At 39.8% G+C, this 12,924-nt stretch overlaps 1 long non-coding RNA gene across 1 annotated transcript; it reads right to left on the bottom strand.

Moving 5' to 3' along the window:
• Positions 1 to 316: 316 nt before the first annotated feature.
• On the bottom strand, positions 317 to 999 carry LOC121987424. Its single transcript, XR_006113578.1, has 3 exons — positions 649 to 999; positions 491 to 553; positions 317 to 405 (listed from the first exon to the last, which is right to left on the bottom strand). It is a non-coding gene; the product is annotated as an uncharacterized LOC121987424 (long non-coding RNA).
• Between the last annotated feature and the right edge of the window lie 11,925 nt (positions 1,000 to 12,924).

Here is a 12,924-nt window from a genome sequence, read left to right as displayed (position 1 = left end):
CACACTATGACAAATTTGGATTTCCAATCATGCATTTGTTTCCTAAATACCAATGCACAAATTCATACTCAACTAAACTAAGTATTTGAAAAATCTAAAGCTTTACCTCACGGTGAGCTCCCCACTGTTGACTCTCTGCCGGAAGGTGAGATCGTCGGCGCTAGTACACCGATGCTGGCCGATGCTGCAGATTCACAGATTTGTGCTCTCACAAGGCTACCAACAACACAATCACACCCAATCAACACATAACCCCTACCGAATTCAACACCTTATTTTACAAACCTCACATGTACAATTGTAGAAGCCTTACCTATTGTTTTACGGCCAGACAACCTTGCTGAGGAGACTCGCCAGTGATAACTGGCTACTGGAGGTTTTGGCTGAACCTTCACCGTGAGCCCCCTGCCAACACCCAAACCGATACCCAGCATTAACTAAATATAATACTTACTCCACAGATCTAACATCTAGAGTGTAGAGGCCTTACCCTCTGCTTCCCGGATGAAGAATCACCGTTGGAGGTTGTGGCCGATCTCCTCACCGCAAGCCACTGCCACAACCAACCCACAATCCCTTCATCCTCTCATTTGGTAACAAAAACACAGCTTCTATAGCTTACATCAAACCCTAATCGACAATCCTTACCTTCAATACCTCCTTGACAGCTTCCACCACCAGCGACGAGGCGAAAACCAATGAAATCAGCTTGGCGTTAGGGCTAGGGAACGTCGTGACCACTGTTTGGAATGCACCCTCAGCTAAGATCGAGCTCAGGGTTCCGGCGATTCGACCTCAGCGTCTCCGATCTTAAGCTTGGCTCCTCCTGCCCGACGGTCCTCGCACGAGGCAGCAAATCCGAAGAGAGGAAGGGGTAGAGGGTCGGGGTAGAGGACCGGAGGCTTCGGCGAGGCTTCGCTGAACTCCGCGTCGCCGTGAGCTCGGGTGCGAAGTGCCGTCGCGGCGCTGGGTCGGCGGTTTCGGGAGAAGAGGTCACGAAGGAAGGAGGGATCGGCGTTTTTAGGGCTTCGGTAGGGGGTTACTGTAGCTTCTTATAAAGGTAGGGTTTAATTTCTTCCCAACCCTTAATTAGCCCTCCTCTAATGATGATTTCCAATACCATCTTAAGCCCAATAATTTATCCCCTCAAATACGGTCATACGTCCTCCAAATAAATCCAGAAAAATGTCCAAAAATTCCCTTAAATCATTATAGGTTATTTTATTTTGCCGTATCTCACAATCTCCCCCTTTAATAACAAAAAAAATAAAAAAAAAGTATAATAAACAGTTAAACAAATATAAAAAAAGTTTCTAGGGGTACATTACAAACATTAATAGTAGGCTGATATTTTTTAGAAATGATTTTCAAACATATTCTATTTTCTTGAATTTTTAATATTAACAATTATTTTTTCAGAAAATAATTTGTAATAAGTCAGACATTATTCAAAAGATTTCAAAAATATTTGTGAGGATAGAGAATATTATGTTTTATCATAGAAAAATAAGAATATTAAAATTTAAGTATTTTAAATTTCAAAATATGATTTTTGTTAATACTTTTTAAAAAATAAATCAACTGTAAACAAAATTTGACAAATTTCTATTTGTAGATTAGATAACATAGAAAAAATTTTCGACTCGAAATATAAACATAAATTTTTTTCTAATTGAGACAATTTCTATCCTAATAATTTTAAAAAATTAGAGTTTAATCTAAAAAAAAATTGAAATCTAATATAAGTTCTTGCCTATTGAATTTACTAAAAATTTGGGAGGTACATAATTTTTAGGAATTTTCATAATTTGTCCCTGGTGATTTTTAATGTACTAGTTGATTCTACCATAATTTCTAAATTTTGGGTTTTCAAAATCGTTTGAACATACATGATCATTTTTCAAGTTTTCAATTTCTATTTTTAATTTTTAATTTTTTATCTTTAAATTATCAAATATATCTAAGGGCCATGAATTTGCTTAGTTTAATTTTAACCTAGCAGTCTCTCTTTCTAATTATACTATATTCTTAGATAACATTTTGATAAATTTAAAAGATTACTTGGGAGATAGTGCATGTACCTCACTTACCTCATGTTTTGATGCTCCCCCTCATCTTAGCTTTCCTCTGATAATCCTCTCCCTTCATCGATGTTCATCTCTAAGCTGCTTTCATCTTTTCTTTGGTGGTCTACTATTAGAGCTAGTCTAGCGTAAGCTTCGATCTAGGACTCGAAGGGTGATGATTTTTCCCATATGACCTTCAGATTCTTGTGCTTTGATATTGTTGGTCTTTTGCCCTTGTCCTTCTCATTCTTCTTCAATTCGGAACGGTCATCCTTGATGTGCCATTCTCCTCGACAGTTGTAGCATCGAACCTTTCTTTTGCTCTAAGAATGTTTCTTAGCCTGCACTTTATTAAATTTAATAAATTTTCTAAATTTTCTTACTATTAGGGTTGCTTCAGCTTCATCGATTGATGCTTCATAATCTGAATAGTCCATTCTTGCATTCAAGGCGATGTTCTATCTGGGATCCTTTGATTCTGCACATCTAGATTCGTGAAGTTCTAAAGTGGGAAATAAACTTTCTAATGTGCTTACCTCTAGATCTTTATAAATAAAATATGAGTCAACAATTGAGGACCATTCAGGTGTCCTTGGAAAAACATTTAATGCATACCTTAGGGAATCTCAGTTTGTTACCTTTTCTTCGAGATTTATGAGTTTGGTTATCAGCTCCTTCAGTTTAGTGTGTAGTTGTGCTACTGATTCTCCTTCTCTTAGCCGGAGGTTCGTCAGTTGGTTCCGAAGAAGATCCTATCTTGTGAGCTTTGCTTCAGGCATTCCTTTGTATAGCTCCAAGAACTTTTCCCATAGTTCCTTTGCTGATGCGTAGGCACTAATCCTGTAGATTTCTTAAGTTGTAGTACGCTTAGTAGGTAGAATTCATCTTGTCCATTCACCACAAAGTCCTCTTGCTCTTTCTTTGTCCAAAAGTACTCTTCTTTTTGTTCGTCTTTTTGATCTTTTAGAGCTTTAAAATCATATTTAATTTTTAATAAAACTTCAAAATCAATTTTGAAAAATACCTCCATGTAATTTTTTCATAATTCAAATTCTCCCTCAAACTTCGGCGGGTAGATGCTCGGTCCAGCCATCGCCTTGGTGCTTCAGTCGGTGATTAGACCTTCTGAGGCGTTCTAGCTCTGATACCAATTGTTGGTGCAGCGAAGCTGGCAAGAGAGTGGTGAATTGCCTATAAAAAAACAAATACCTTTCTCTATCCTTTGATTAGATTAGACTTAGCATAATAATAATAATGAATTAATTGAACAACTAAATAAAAGAAAATAAGAGGATAATTCTATTTACTTGGTTATAACGTAGATGGTTGTTAATCTAAGGTGTTGAAGAAAGCTCCAATAGAATTCTTCTTTGTTGTAGGTGGAGAAGCCTCTTACAGAAGTTGATAGCTCAAAAGAAAGACTAGGAAAGTGTACAATACATGTTGTTTAAGTTATTGGATTATTCCTAGCTCCAAGGGTCTTTTTATAGCCCTTGGAAAATTATATCCGAAGTTGGAAGGCTCCTTCAATAGGGTGGAAGGCACCTCCAGCGTGGCAAATCTTATCACCGAAATAAAATTTTATTTTCGGCTAACACTTAGGGAAGGCACCTTCAATAGGCTGGAAGACGCCTTTGTACTGTTTATCGAAGGTGCCTTCCATACACGGAAGGCTTCTTCCATAGGGCTACTTAGCTCAAAAATTGATCTCTTTGCTTAGTTCTTCATGTAAGTGATTCTCCAGCTAACTGGAGTTGTGCTCACCCAAATCCAATTCTAACCTTCTCCTTGAGTAGGCTTCATTCCTAACTTCACGTCCCTCGAATATTGTGCATGTCCTTTTCATCCACCAGTGTACTCTTCCACAGCATCTCGTCCCTCGGATGCACCAAACCCGTTGGCTTCTTTCCCTTGTCATCCTTCTCGCTAGCAACATCTTCTTCTTGACTTCTTGTGTTCCTAAGCTCCTGCACACTTAGATACAATGATCAAATACAATAGGACCTAATTGAACTGTTGGTACCCCAAGGTGGTTTTGATGTGATCAACCAAATTAGGTTAGGTCTTGTTGGTGTTTAACCCTATGTCTAAGTGTGCAGGAGCTTAGGAGTACAGAAGTTGAGCAAAAGACGCATCTAGTGAGGAGGATGGCACGAGAGAGAGCCGACAGGCTCGGTATGTTTGAGGGACGAGGTGCTGCAGAAGAGTATGCGAGCGGACGAGAAGGAGGCACGTGACATTTATAAGGGACGAGAAGCCGCAGCAGAAGCTTGCTCGAAGGGTAGATGTTGGGTTCGGGTGAGCCCTATTTCAGAAGGCCAAGATCACCCAAGTGGAGCCGGAGTTGGAGCAGAAGACCCGGACCTAAGTAAGTGGAGCCGGAGCAAGAACCCGAACCAAACAAGTTAACAAGTTGTTAACTTAGGTTTTGGCGCCTGGAGTTGATCCGAGCGCTCGGACCTTGAATCTTATTCGGATCAAGCGCGATTTGTTGAGGCGGAGACAAAGTTTTTGTTAATATTAGCCCTAGTACCAATTATGAGATGATTGTAAAGGACTCATATTATATCATATATCATTATTAATAAAAGGTAAAGTTGGTTATTATATTTATTACAGTTCAGTGTCGATTGAATAAATATAATAATATCCTTGGGTAGTAGGTTCTTATCTATAGTATATAAATTGGTTAAATTGATAGTGAGATATTGTAGAGAACACTACTCTTAACTATTCCTAGTCGAGCATTAATATACAAGGACAATATTAATGCGTTGAGACTAGCATGTAGGTCAACGTATGACTTCATCTCACAATTCATGGATATGAGATATCAGGTTGACACATGGGTATATATTAGAGAATATATACTGAATGACCCTCCATAAGAATATTTCATAGATCGTCGTATGAGTGTCATAAACATTCTCATGTGACTATTGGTATGAATAGTCTTTAGACCTGAAGTCACTACGGTTCCCTACATACGGAGTTGTACACTTTGGTATCATCAAACGTCACCCATAACAGGGTGGACTATAAAGTCGATCACTGGGTATGCAATGAATTATGCGGAGGGATGTGAGTGATGTAGATGGGATCTATCCTTTCCATATGACGGAAGCAATATCTGTGGGCCCCTTGATTAGTAGCATACAAGAAAGCATGGTCATGCGTAAATAAGTCAATATGAGATATTGAGCTTATTTGATAAGTGTGTCTACTTGGAGATCAAGAAACACAAAGATTGATAAGAGGATTACACGGTCTATGCCTCATTGATCAATCTAGATATCAAGGATAGAGGGACCAAGTCATACATGATGATAGCCACAGATAGGTTAGGCCGGATCTCGACTTTCTCATCACTTGGGTAGCAATGATGCCTTGCTAGATGCCACTCATTGTTGATGTATCACAAATGGTGATTTGGGTACATTGCCAACGTTACGAGAACCTATAGCGTCACACACAAAGAACAAGTAGATTTGAAGATGGGTTCATGTGATGAATCATTGGATTAAGTATAATCCGAATTTGACTCATTGAGTTAGACTCAAAGGGATCTAATTGTTGGATTGAGTTCGATTGCATGGGAACCAATGGGTTAGACTCATTGGGTGAACTTGAGTTCACAAAGGAAGTTGAATGGTCAAAATTCAACCATTGGATTGAATAGTTGATTTTGAGCCATTGGATTGGAATATGAAAGGGTGGAGACTCTTGGTATTCCATGGGATGGTTATAAATATCATTTGGATGATATTTTTCATTAATATTTTCATCACTTGAGAAGGTGAAAGGTCTCTTTGTTTCTTCTTCTTCCTCCTTTCCTTGCTTGGTCGAACACACCCTTGAAGGTTGCTAGCATAACCTTGTGTATTCTTCTCCATCTTGTTGAGTTTGTGAGACAAACGAAGGCAAGGCTTGTTCGTGTGGATACCGTAGAGGCGCGGTCGCTTGAACGCGCTGAGATCTGCATCTAAACAAGAAAAGGTTACTGTCGAGATTGCGAAGGGCACGCAACAAAGGTATAATCCTATCATGTAACTTAGTATAGATTATGAATAGAAATTGTTTCTTCCCTTCGCATGGATCTGCTGGATAAGAGGATCTAGTAATTTTTCAACTGCGTTTCCGCATCTTTAGCGCGCTAGATCCCAACAGTTTTATCCCACTCCAAGCGCCTGGAACCCTTCCAGGGGCCCCGATCAAGGCTATAAATACAACCCTAATCCTAGAAACTAAAATACAACTGAAAAAGAGAGAAACAATACTTGTAATCATTTACTTGTCTATTTAGCTTCGTGATTGTGAGCTTTGATTGTTGTAAGAGGCTTCTCTGCTTGAAGGAGACAATATTGAGCTTAAAAGTTGAATATAGCAAATTTAAACTTATTCAGTTTTTGTAACATATGCTTGAAAATTCAACTTTCCAAACTTAGCTTTTATCAAATTATCCTTAAAAATTTATTTTGGCAAAAATTTTACTTCTTGAAAAATTATTCTTACTTGTTTAAATTTTTGCTTTGTTTTTTAAAAATCGAAGTTGAAAATTTACCTTGTTGAAAAGTAAATGTTACTTAAACATGAAAAGTAAATTTGAAAAACCTGATTTGAAAATTTTTACACACTTGAAAAGTTAAACTTGATTAACTTTAAATTTATACTTTTCAAAATTCAACTTGTCTCCCCCAAGTCAACTTGACTATTTTTTAACTTGGTGTTAAAAATTGAACCAAACTTAGATATGTTGCAAAATCTGATTACTTTTTACAGTAACTCTACACTATGATTGTTTACCCTTGCTTATTTTTGATGAATGCTAAAGGGGGAGGCTTAGGTGGTTAAGTTAGCTAAACCAATTTGAAAATACAAACTAACTTTAAAACCACATAAATGCATGTTGTTTCTTGCATATGTTTTCACTAACTTAACCAGGTTGTCATTCCATCAAAAAGGGAGAGATTGTTGGTGCGGTTAGCACTAACGATTTAACCCAGGTTTTGATGAATGACAAATAGGTTAAGTTAGTTTTGTTGTTGTCTGACACTTTGATCGAGTGTGCAGGAGAAGTCCAGCTAGGTCGACGGGCTGACCGGATAGCTGGCGAGAAGTCCAAGCGGGTCGACGGGCTGACCGGACGCTTGGCGAGAAGTCCAGCTAGGTCGACGGGCTGACCGGATAGCTGGCGAGAAGTCCAAGAGGGTCGACGGGCTGACCGGACGTCTGGCAGGTAAGTGAGGTAAGTCACTGGAGGGGAGTGACTACGAGGACGCGTTCCCGGGAAGGGAACATTAGGCGTCGATCCGGCTTAGATCCATTTCGGATGACTAAGTCGAGATCGTGATTAGATTCCGGTCTCGGAAAGACGAAATCTAAGTCATACTCTTTGCTATTACTTTGTTGAACTTTAATTGTGCTAACAATCTATTTTACAGGATATATATTTGCCTCCGGACTAACGTTTGTCGTGCAGGACGGATTCTGCGGGAAAACAGGGTCCGGGCGCCCGGAAGGAATCCAGCCGCTCGGAGGTCCGGGCGCTCGGAAGGGATCCGGGCGCCCGGGAGGCAAACTTTATCCTGATTGCGCATCGCCACGTGGAGCATCTCGGTTTGAGCAGCTACGTCACATTCCAGGCGCCCGGAAGGGATCCAGGCGCCCGGAACAGCATATAAAAGAAGCCCCAGACAGGAGCTTCAGAATGCAATTCATCTGAGAACTCTTCTACTGCTGGTCTTGCTGCTCGACGTTCAGTGCGACGCCAACAACGCTCTGACAAAGTGCTCCTTCCGTTTTGATTTAATTTCCTTGTCGGTATTGCTTTATTTTCACTAGCATTTCCTGTACTTATTCTGTAATCATATTTTGACTTGTTAGTGATTGCCCAACGAAAGTGGTCAAGGACCACGGGCCTTCGAGTAGGAGTCGTCACAGGCTCCGAACGAAGTAAAAAACATCTGTGTCTACTTTACTTTTCCGCTGCGTTTATACTCTAAGTTTTCGAATCGATATTCACCCCCCCCCCTCTATCGAATCTTACGGTCCTACAGTATCTAATACCCATGATGTAGAAATAGATAGATTGACTTCTATAACATATATACCTGAAGTGGAAGTCTCACTTCGCTTCTTCTTAAGATCCTCCAAGTATACCTTGCAGTTCCTCTTCCAGTGCCCAGTCTGACCGCAGTGGAAGCAGGTAGCATCCTTGGCGACCCCTCCTTTAGGCTTCAATGCCTTGCCTTTGCCCTTGGCTTGGGACTTTCCCTTGCCTTTGGGCTTGCCCTTGCCCTTATGTTTCTGAACCATCAGAACAGTGTTGGGCTTAGCCTTCTTAAGGTTTAGCTCAGCAGTTCTTAACATGCTAAGCAGCTCGGGCAGTGGCTTGTCAATCTCATTCATATTGTAGTTTGGAACGAATTGACTGTAGCTATCCGGCAAGGATTGCAAGATTAGGTTAGTAGCCAGCTCTTGGCTCAGAGGGAACCCCAACCTTTGTAGGTTCTCTATGTACCCAATCATTTTGAGTACATATGGGCCTACTGGAGCCCCGTCTGACATCTTGCACTGAAACAGTGCCCTTGAGATCTCAAATCTCTCATGCCTCGCTTGACCTTGATATAGTTGACGAAGATGTTCAACCATATCGTAAGCGCCCATTAACTCGTGTTGCTTCTGAAGCTCAGAGTTCATGGTCGCGAGCATTAGACAAGACACATCTAATGCGTCATCTTGATGCTTCTTGAAAGCATCTCGGTCAGCTCGCGGGGCAGTGGCAGGAGGAGCCTCCGGAATGGGCTGCTCCAGAACGTACAGTTTACGTTCTTGGGTGAGAACTATTCTCAGGTTCCTGTACCAGTCCAGGAAGTTTGCTCCGTTGAGCTTGTCCTTCTCGAGGACAGATCGCAGGGAGAAGGTGTTCGTATTCGACGTCATGGTAATCTACAACAGAAATAAAAGCAGAAATAAATATCATATTCTTAATCATTTAATTAGGCCTTTAACTAAATGATGCTCCCACTGAATTCTATAATTCATGTGGGACAAGATCCACATCATAATAACCCTTGAGTTAGCTTTGGCTAATACGCCCAAGACTTAGTATGATCGGTAGGTAACGATTACCAATTACATCTCTATGCAACTCTTGTTTATAGAATCAAAATCCGCATTTATATTAAAACTCGAGTTAGCTTTGGCTAATACGCCCGAGAGTTAATATATATGTGATTTTGACCTAACTTTCCAACAGTTGGAAGAATGTCTATAGTTATACACGATCCAACCGAGTTAACTAGGAATACTCAATCTAATTGAGTTGTACTCACCCATGCGTTGATAGGCGGGACCAAGATTGTCCCTCCGTACCCTACCAAGATAGTATGTGTTGCTCTGCTTTGGCAGATTCAACAACTACATGCGATCGAGGTAGTGGTAGGTATCACGGCATGGTAGTCATTACGAGTTGATGTGATTTAGATCTAATCTAAACGATGATGCGTATCATATACTCGATAGATCTAATCTAATCGAAGGGTGCATCATGTGCACGACTTAGATCTAATCTAATCGTTAGGCACTAATTAATTACTTAATTAACTAGCATGCATCACATACACACAAAAGCAATTAATTAAATTAATTTGTGATTTAGTAATGGCCCTACTACGATCTTCTCAAGCCAATGAGAAGATCAGATGGTCAACCTAAGGTCAACAGCTTCTCAAGCTCCTTCCATTGACCACCTCGTGTTGCTCGTGCCCTCCTCGTAACTCCGTCTCGTGTGGACCTTCCACCGCTTCAAAATTTACATTACAATTTTGAAACTCGAGTTACATTCAAGTCTAAATCTAATTTACAACCAGAATATAAGAGAAAGGCACGACGCGACGGTCGTGAAAATAAAAATAAAATAAATACAGCACACGCATCACAAATAACGGCGCGCAGGCCGTAATATGAATTACAACACAATTCCAATCTTATTGGATCTTTTTGGGCTATGACTATCACAAAATTAATATATAATTCTAAATTATATATTTTTTCATAATTTTCTATAATTTTTCATAATTTTTACAATTTTATGAGTAAATTTTTCCCCGGCGGTCCCGTTTAGCGTTTTCGGGCGCAATCGCGGAACGAATCCCGTTGCAGGGCCAGGGGCAGCGCCCCTACCCGCGATCTAACCATCGCGAGGGTTCCTTTGCGATCTAACAGTACCTAAGCCCACTGTCCCAAAAAATTTTGGGGCGAAACATTGCCGTTTCGGAAAATTCTTCTCGGTAGTCGAAGCCTACAAGTGTCTAAACACTTGTGCTTCGCTTCTACGAGAAAAATACCCATTAAAACTATAAAAACATGAATTTACAGAAAGTTTACAGATCTATATTTTTCATAAAAATACGAATCTAAACTCGTACTCGCTTCGCACGTGGCTCTAATACCACTGTTGGGTTTTTCAGGCCGTGAAAACCGCTTTTTCGCGTCGCGAAAACCCCGAATCACCCTAGCCAATGGATCTCGTGCGAAGAATATAGAATAAAATTTACGAATACGAGTTTACAACTTAGATCTACTCCTAGATCTACAAGAAGAAAGAATATACCCTTGATGCGAAGCCCTTCGCAATCCCGCTTGTCCTCGGTTTGCCGGATCTCGAAAGTGTCAAAGTAGACACTTCTCTATGTGTATCCACACAAGCAAGAGATGGAGAAAAATCTCTAAGGATGTGCTAGCAACCTTAGAGATTAGTAGGGAGGAGAGGGAGAGCAAGAAGAAAAACTCAAGAGGAAGAAGAAGATGGAGTTACAACCACTTGAATGAAAAATCAATATTCATTCCACCTAAAAGTGGCCGGTCACTTCAAGGCATGTAACCCCCATGGAATATCAAGAGTCAAGTCTCTTGATCTCCTCCATGAGGTGGCATTTGGTCAAGTCAAACTTGACCAAATGAAGAAGCCTTGATGATGTGGCATTGGTCAAGTCAAAGTCAAGTCAAAACTTGACTCTTCATCTTCCTACTTAAGTCAAGTCAAACTTGACCACTTCTCTCCCTTGGTTGATCTAATCTAACCATTGGTTCAAGTCAATTTTTAATTTAATGAATCTCTATTCATTGAATTAAATTAATTAAATGAGTCTAAGTCCAAATTAGACTCACTTAACACATGAACCAAATTGAGTCCAACTCAATTAGCCTACTTTGGATTACTCTTAATCCAATTTGGTTCATCATATGAACGTAATCATTTAGGTTCATCTAATGAACCTAATCTCCATCTAATTGCCCTTAGTGTGTGACCCTATAGGTTCTTGTAACGTTGGCAATGCCCCTAAACCCATTTAGGAGCATAAGTTGTAACGCCAGCCCTCCCTGCTACCCTAAGGGACGGGGCTACGATACTCTACGTATAAATTTTTCTTTTTAAAATAGCGGAAGACTTAAAATAATTTTCATAGTTTTAATAAAAACTTTTCTTTTAAATTTCTTTTGAACTATACTATCACATGGCATCAAAATCATAACATCAAATCCAGTGGAACCATAATGTCAAGCCACACATGTTTAGGTATCACAAGTCATAAAATACCAATGCATAGTTCTTTAAAGAAACTTTAAGCAGGTTCTTAATTAGTTGCCTAGCCACCGCCACACACATCTTCGTTGCCCCTCCTGCTGCTCCTTTAGCTCATCCAGCTTTTCCCTTTATCTGTGGTACAAGGAAAGTAAGCTGTGAGCACTCATGGCTCAGTAAGTTCCTTTCCTACTCACTAAAGCCAAAAATCAGCACATAATCAAGAATGCATCAACAAGTCATAATCTCAACTAATCATGGCATAACATAGCATTCTATTCAAGCATATCATGCATCATAATATAATCACAACTAGTCATAGCATATCAAGCATCACCATGGCCGAAACATATACATAGTGCATTGCATAAAACATAGCTATAGACATGGCATAACAAACAAGTATCATGGTATATCAAAGCATGGCCGAAACATGTATATCAAAGCATCATACTATGGCCGAAACATGTACATCAAGGCATCATCATATCTATGGCCGAAATCTATATATCAAGCATCAACAAATCCATGGCCGAAACATGTCTATAAGGTATAGCATGAACATAACATAATCATACCTTATCATGGCATATCATAATCAAGAGCATAACATGAAACATAGCATAATCATAAGGTGTATGCAATATGATTTTGGAAAACATGTATCCGAAAAACATGTGTATGTCTCATGATCTTTAAAATCATTTTCTTTTACATATATACTTGAAAGTAATCTCAACATAAGGGGGATCCCGGCTATGTACCACTTACATATTGCGCGCAACCTTGTAGGTCCAAGGTAGCAAGTTTTGAACCCTACGAAGCAAACATACTAGGCCCTTAGTCCTAGGGGCACTTAGGAGCCCATCCCTAACGAGGTCCTTAGTCCCCGGGGCGCTTATGGAGCCCACCCTTGGTACAAACCACTCATAAAGTAAAGTACATGTCATACATATCATGTATCATAAAAGCATGCATCACTTAGGCACACATCATATCATAAAGGTATGCATCACTTAGGCATACATCATGTCATAAAAGTATGCATCACTTAGGCATACATCATATCATAAAAGTATGCATTACTTAGGCATACATCATGTCATAAAAGTATGCATCACTTAGGCATACATCATATCATAAAGGTATGCATCACTTAGGCATACATCATGTCATAAAGGTATGCATCACTTAGGCATACATCTCATCATAAAGACATGCATCACTTAGGCATACATCATGTCATAACAATATGCATCACTTAGGCATAGA

The sequence above is a fragment of the Zingiber officinale genome, chromosome 5B, assembly GCF_018446385.1.
Source record: "Zingiber officinale cultivar Zhangliang chromosome 5B, Zo_v1.1, whole genome shotgun sequence".
NCBI classification, from domain to species: domain Eukaryota; kingdom Viridiplantae; phylum Streptophyta; class Magnoliopsida; order Zingiberales; family Zingiberaceae; genus Zingiber; species Zingiber officinale.
Note: the sequence above shows the minus strand (reverse complement) of the source record. Positions and strands in the feature narration are given on the sequence as shown.